We start from the raw sequence: 8055 nt of genomic DNA, 5'->3' as shown, positions 1-8055 counted from the left end.
CCATTTTGGACCGATTTCATCAACAAGAAGGGACGCTTTCTCTCCAGAGTGCCAAATCCTTGGTATGATCTATCCCACAGCTTGTGTGGAGACAACCAAGGTTAGCCATCTCTTGAAGGCAAACATCTTAGATTTGGTGCACTTTTTATTTAGTGTTTTTCTTTGATTTGAAACTTGGCAAATGGTCATCGCCCAATCTGTGATCTCTCTAGAGATTTTCTGAAGAGCACAAAATGGCAGACCTCCAAATGCACACACAAATGAGAGCAATAGGACAAGTATTGCAATCGCTTCCAATGTTCATGGTTTGTGGAACATACTCTGGTTTGCCAGAAAAAAAGAGACCAATAGTAGAAACATTGTTGTAAGCACTCAAGTGAAGCGAGACATTGGCGACAGTTGATTGAGATATCAATCTTTTGGGTCAGATCATCAGATAAAACTCACAAACGGAAGAATGCTCCAGCAGAAAGGTCAAACGTTGTGGCACATACCCCATAAGTGGTTTCATAAATATAATGTCATGCTACCAAATTTTGTTTCCCGAAAAAGAAAAAAAACAATATTATTTCCCACTAGTTATTGCCCAACATATGCTGCCCAGTTAGCAAACATTATTTTGATTATCATAGTTTTTATTACATTAAAAATTAAATTAAAATAGTATTAAAATAACATATATTATATTCCACTTTGAAAGAAGAATTGAAAAAATAATTATATGCATATGTTTTTTCATAGAAAATTATCAATTTCCTTAGAGAGAATTATAAGATCTAAATAACACAGCAAATCTCCACTACAAAAGGTTGAATGTTAATGCTGATCAATTGGCCACTTTCTATTGGCTAAGAGCAAACATTAACATCATTATTCATGATTATTTGAGGCCAGGCAGGTGTTTCAGAAAAATCCAGTGAAGAATCTTGTCAGCTGAAATGTTGCTATTGCAGCAATTGCCATGGCTAGGGATCTGGAGGAGGCATGGTGATTGTTTGATGGGATGCCTTTCTACAGTCTCGTGTCATGGATAACAATGATCACTGCCTATGCAAATTGCGGAATGGTTGATAAAATGAAGACTTTTTTTCTTGCACTGGCACATAGAGACATCATCTGCTGGAACATGATGCTTTTGTGCTATGCCCAAAACTGGCATCTGGAGGAAGTCAGTGCCCTCTTCAATGAGATGCCAGAGCGAGATGTTTTGTCATATACAACAATGATATCAGTTTTGAAATCAAGAAATGATTTAGAAAATGTGAAGGATCTGTTTGATTCTATGCCATTACGAACTATAGCCTCTTGGAACTATATGAATATGGCAAATGCCACGAATGGGCAAATGGCCATTGTTTTCTTTGAGATGCCCGAGTGGGACTGTTGCTCGTGGAACAGCCTCCTGGGTGAGATTGCAGAGTCTGGGAGGATCAACGATGCAATCATGATATTTCAGAGAATCCCTTTCAGAGACACAACCTGATGATCACAGTAATGGGGTCTTGTGGCCATATCCATGAGGCTCAAGCTCTCTTTGCCATGATGCCACAAAGAAACCCTGTCTCCTGGAGCACAATGATCAGAGCTTATGGACAGTAGGGACTGGCCATGGACACAAAGATTTTTTTTGATTCCATAGAGTCACATAACACGGTCGTGTGGAACTCACTCCCTGGCTGCCTATCTCGCAAGTGATTGAGTGGGCAATGCTAGAAAAGTGTTTGATTCCATGCCTGATTGAGACACGGAATTGTAGACATTGATGATCTCCGCCCACGCCACATGGGGCCAGATGTGCACTCTTCAATTCCATGCTGCAGTGTGTTGTGGCTGAGACAAATCAGGATCAAAGCGCACCGTGCTAGCGGACTGAACAGGAAAACCCTAATGTCTACGTGGTGAGGTGTGTTGTGTAACACTCCCCCCCAAACTGAAGCCACTCACCAAACCAAATCTGTTGCATAGGAGCTGAAACTGGTGTGGCCCCAACGGCTTGGTGAGAAGATCGGCTGGCATGTCCTATGTCCCGAGATGTTGGACGGCCAAGGTGCCACCATCAACCAACTCACGCACGTAGTGAAATTGGACTTCAATGTGCTTTGAGTGGGCATGGTGGACGAGGTTCTTGGACATGGCAATGTTGCATCGGTTGTCATACCAAGAAGTAGTGGGGCCAGCTTGTGCACATCCCAACTCAGCAAGTAACTGTAAGCGACTTATTTTTCCATTCTACTTTAGTCACTTAACCACACCTTCGACCACTTGGAGAAGTCTCACTCACAACCTCCTTAAGTCCAATTCAGGGCTTGGGACTTACTATCCCCAAGAATGGCATCCATGCCACTCAACACTTGCACCTAGTCCAAGTGCTCCACGTGTCCGGTCCCAAGACCGACACCCAAAGGCACCACTGACATATCGGCCCGTTACGCTAAGGCCATGCCCATTCACCTTTGCCGCACTAGTGGTCCAATACCACTTGCATCACAATCCCGTCTCTTCAAGACTGGGCCATCCGTCCACGAGTGGTTAACCCAGATTCACTCTTTAGCATCCTTAGGATGCCCACAGACATGGGGAATAGCCTTCCCCAATATCCCTTTGTCAGTTCCTACCAAGTCCCTTTTCTGTCCATGGCCATGTTCGCCAACACTACCACTCGGTCAAGGCCCACAGGCCCGACCACTAAGTCCCATGGTCCTCTAGGACTTCCTCACCATGTGACTGTATCCTTAGTCACCACACTAGAGGACTGCTCTTCCTCCTTTCTCCATTTGGGACTCTGGGACAACATTTCGAAACACCGTGGGCCTACGCGAGCCCCGTGGGTACTCTCCCCGCCTTCTGCCTTTAGGTGCTTTAGCCATGGGCTTAGAGCGAGGTTCCGTTGAGCCATGCCTGGTATCCAAGTAGGTAGTGCCACCCACACTTGGACTGGGAGCATTGGCCAGTCGATCTCCCGGGGGAACTAGAGCCTGCTCTTGAACACTTCACCAAGCTACCCCGCTTGTCGGTCCGTATTCACTCTAGTCTTGGACTTCCCAGTGGTCAACTCATCACCCAACACTGGGTCTGGCCTTCTTGGGCCAAACTGGCCTTTCCTGGCTAAACTGGCTCCATTGTAGTCCTCCCCCTTTACTTTTGGAGCTCACCAAACCCCCCAGGGTCTGGGAGACGAGTGCTTTGGGCTTTCACCCTCTCAGACTCGAACTCGGACTCGGACTCGGACTCGGACTCGGACTCGGGCTCGGGCTCGGTCTCAGCCTTGGCCTCAGTCTCAGTCTCGGTCCCAGTCCCGGTCTCGGTCTCGGTCCCGGTCTCGGTCTCGGTCTCGGTCTCAGTCCCGGTCTTGGTCTCGACCTCGGACTCCATCTCGGGTCCTTCTCGGACTCCATCTCGGACTCCATCTCAGACTCCGTCTCGGTCCATCTTGGACTCCATCTCAGACTCCATCTCGGACTCCGTCTCGGTCCATCTCGGACTCCATCTCGGGTCCATCTCGGACTCCGTCTCGGTCCACCTCGGACTCCACTTCGGGTCCATCTCGGACTCCATATCGGACTCCATCTCGGACTCCACTTTGGACTCCATATCAGACTCCACTTCGGGTCCATCTCGGACTCCAACTAGGGTCTGCCTCGGACTCCATCTCGGACACTTCCACGTGTCATGTGTTAGTCCTTTTTGGGTCCCTTTTTGGAGCCTTGCTTATTGCTCGCTTCGTGCTTGCTCCTTGAGCACTTTGTTGGGAGTTCCACTCCCGCTCTCGACCTTCCAAGTCAGAGCTTTTAGTCCAAACGTGTTACACTCGTTTGGGCTTTTGCTTCGGCCACTACCACATGGCACCCTTTCCGGCTCCACTTTGGGGCCTAGGGATTTTGTGTCTCACAACTCCACCACCCATAGACAAAGTTCGATGTCCTCATCGAACGGTAAACCATTTTATAGAGTAACACCCGCATGTGTTACCATTTCCATCCTTGGCCCCTAGCCAATATTTATCAATGGTTTGACATTGAAGGCTCACCATGCCTTCTCCATATTCGTCAATGGTTCGACACCAAAGGCTCACCATGCCTTGCCCATCCTCTAAGGAGGATAGTCTCTCCAACTTAGAGACTCACTTGACCACCTGGGGTGGTTTGCTCTTTTTTATTGGTTCAGTTCTCGCTAAACCTGTTAGAGATACCCTCTCTAACTTAATTCCACTACTCATTGTTGAGTAGTCACAGATTCCATTGATCTACCTTTGCACTTTGGAACGTTTACTCTTGACTTTTTAGAATCAATTTCCTAGGTGTCTCCGACACCTTGCCTTGCACATTTTGTGCAACTCCACTTCCCCTCCTAGGAAGTTCTCTACTCGAGGGCACCCTCATCCTCTTTTCTATTTTGTGCCACCATTGGCATTACGTTCCATTTATCATTATTTGTGCTAGGGCTGTCCACGGCCCTATCTTTTGGCTACTTAGTTGCTCCTTCACTTGGAGCCTTTCCTTTGCCAAATTGGAGCACTTGGGAATCCATCCTTGGAAGTCCACTTCTTTTTCCGCAATCCATTAGCATCAAACACATTAGTGTTCCTTAGCTAACTTTGCCACTTGGATTCTTTCCAATGGATTCCACAGCCCTATCTTGGGCACTCGTCTTTTACTCCTATCTTTGGATTGTTGCACCAAGCAACATAGGATCATTACCTCCCTCCTTGAGGTATTCTTTTGGTTCCATAGCAAAGGATCTGCTTTACCCAGACTAGGGTGTTCACCCCTAGTAAGTCTCCCCAACTATTCTAGGCTCTCTTCCTAGCCCAACCTTGTGACCCACCCATGGGCCTGTCTCTGGAGATTATTTTCTTGAACTCATAATACCAGTGTATTGTAGTAGTTCATTTCCCTTAGGTATCCTTCCCACTTAGTCACCTTGACCAAGCCACACCTTTATAAATAGTTCAAATCAACACTTCGAACTAGGAATCATATTCCTTAACCCAAACAAAGACCTTGTCCTTGTTTAGCCATAAGATCACCTAGTGATCTCATCTTAACCCCTTAATAGGTCTACCAACCGAGATGGAGTCCGAGATGGACCCGAGATGGAGTCTGAGATGGACCCGAGATGGAGTCCGAGATGGAACCGAGACCGGGACCGAGATCGAGACCAAGACCGAGACTGAGACCGAGTCTGACTCTGGAGCCGAGACCGAGTCCGAGTCCGAGTCTGAGTCCGAGTCCGAGTCCGAATACTAATACAGGCAGTTGGGTGAAAGCCCAAAGCGATCGTCCCCCAGGGGGGGCTGCGGGGGGTTCCAAAAGTATAGTAGGGAGAGTGTGGGGGTTGGAGCCCAGTGGAGCCAGTTTGGCCAGGAAAGGCCAGTTTGGCCCAGGAAGGCCAGACCCAGTGTTGGGTGATGAGCTGACCACTGGGAAGTCCAAGACTAGAGTGAACACGGACCGACAAGCGGGGTAGCTTGGTGAAGTGTTCAAGAGTAGGCTCTAGTTCCCCCGGGAGATCGATTAGCCGATGCTCCCAGTCCAAGTGTGGGTGGCACTACCTACTTGGATACTAGGTGTGGCTCAACGGAACCTCGCTCTAAGCCTATGGCTAGAGCACCCAAGGGCGGAAGGCAGGGAGAGTACTCAGGTGGCTCGCGTAAGGCCACGGTGTTCCAAAATGTTGTCCCCAAAGGCCCAGACTGTGGAAAGGAAGAGGAGCAGTCCTCTGGGGTAGTGACCAAGGACACAGTCGTATGGTGAGGAAGTCCCAAAGGACCGTGGGACTTAGTGGTTGGGCCTGTGGGCCTCGATCCAGTGGCAGTATTGGCAAACACGGCCAGGGGCAGAAAGGGACTTAGTGGGGACTGACAGAGGGATATTGGGGAAGGCTATTCCCCTTGTCGGTGGGCATCCTAAGGATGCTAAGGAGTGGATCTGAGATGACCACTCACGGATGGTTTGCCTAGTCTTGGAGAGCCAAGACTGGGATGCATGTGGTATTAGACTACCAGTGTGGCAAAGGTGATTGGGCATGGCCTTAGTGTGACAAGCTGCCATGTCGGTGGTACCTTTGAGTGTCGGTCATGGGATTGGACACGTGGAGCACTTGGACCAAGTGCAAATGTTGAGTGGCATGGATGCCATTCTCGGGGCTAGCAAGTCCTAAGTCCTGAATTGGACTTATGGAGGTTGTGAATGAGACTCCTCCAAGTGGTCGGAGGTGTGATTAAATGACTAAAGTAGAATGGAAAATTTAGTCGCTTACATTCTTGATGCGTAAGAGTGATGCAGTTGCTGTCTTTCAAATGTACAAGGCCTACATTGAAAACCTCCTTGGTCGAAAGATAAAAACTCTTTGAGTTGATGGTGGTGGTGAATACCTCAACAATGAGCTTCGGGGCATCTATCGTGATGTAGGCATACAACTGCAAGCCACAGCTACACCCCTCAGCAAAATGGTGTTGCAGAAAAGAAGAAACACACTCTTGTCAATGTTGCTTGCGCTTTGTTAGCTGATGCACATCTTGACAAAATGTTTTGGCAAGAGGCCATAGCCACAGCAATGCATGTACAAAATTGCTTTGCCACAGTTGCTTGGATGGAAAAACCCCCAAGGTAGTTTGGACAGGTTTTACTCCTGATGTGTCCCACTTTTGGGTCTTCGGTTGTGCAGCATATGCACATACCCCTGATCAACTTCGGAAAAAGATAGATCTCAAAAGTAAAAAATTCATCTTCGTGGGATATGCATAGTACAACACCATCAGGAGAAAAGCTTACAAGTTGCGGGATCTTGCATCTCACAAGGCTCTTGTAAGCACAAACATCATATTCAACAAAGACAACTTTCCCATGCATATAGAGGCTCTTCAAGATCCTTCTTTCATTGCTGAGACTTGACTTGTTCCTTTGATCCCACTTATGGGAGATGGTCCACTCTTGCCTCCGCCTCAAGATCCTATTCATGAGTTGCCACCAGAGATTCCACTGGGGAATCCTCCACTTCTGGACATGCTTGAACCGGCTGATGCTCCTCCAGTCGAGGATAGACCTCTGACACCTCCACCACCTTGTTGATGTCATGGCATGCCTGATCTGATGCCAGTTCTTGATCACCGCCGGGAACGTTGGCCCTCATTGAAAGTTCGGGAAAATGCTGAAGCAGATGTTGCAGAGCTTGATGATTTTTGTGGCCTTGTTGATGTCGGCATCCCCATGACCTATGATGAGGCCATCTCAGGACCTAAGGCTTCATCTTGGATGGAAGCTATTGCGGAAGAAGTTTCTTCCATTCGGGTTAACAGAATTTATGTTCCAGTTGATTCAGTACTGCTGAGACGACATGTTTTGGATCCAAAATGGATTTTTTCCAAAAAGTATGGGAAAGATGGTCAGGTTGTATGTTATAAGGCACGGTTGGTTGTTTGCGGTTTTCGCCAAGTCCATGGCTTTGACTACGATGAAACATTCTCACCAGTTGTAAAAATGGCTAGCCTCCGTAGTCTTTTTGCACTTGCGGCTGCTTGCAAATGGCAAGTTCACCATATGGATGTCAAAACTGCATTTTTTAATGGGGATTTACAAAAGGACATCTATATGCACATACCCCCTGGCTTTGAGGATGATGTTGCCCCTGGTGGCCCTATATGGTAATTGCGGAAAGCTTTGTATGGCATAAAACAGAGCTCCCGTATTTGGTATCAAATTTGATGCCACCCTACATGCTCAAGGCTTTCGTCATTGTCATGCTGATCACAATGTGTATGTGAATGGTCATGCTAGGCACATGCTTATTGTGGCCCTCTACGTTGATGATTTGCTCATCATGGGTGATGACACTGATGCCATTGCTGCTCTGAAAGCTATCCTCAGCCAGCAATTCCAGATGAAGGACCTTGGCCAAATCTACTACTTTCTTGGCTTTGAAGTCACATGTGATCCTGAGTCTGGTGGCTACATCCTTAGCCAATGATGTAAAGTCGAAGTCTTGCTAGAACAGTTTGGTATGCGTGATTGCCACCCCGTCAAGACCCCGATGGTCGTTGGTGCTATCGACCTCACA

Source organism: Selaginella moellendorffii, unplaced genomic scaffold (genome assembly GCF_000143415.4).
Source record: "Selaginella moellendorffii unplaced genomic scaffold, v1.0 SELMOscaffold_42, whole genome shotgun sequence".
In the NCBI taxonomy this organism is placed as follows: Eukaryota; Viridiplantae; Streptophyta; class Lycopodiopsida; order Selaginellales; family Selaginellaceae; genus Selaginella; species Selaginella moellendorffii.
Note: the sequence above shows the minus strand (reverse complement) of the source record.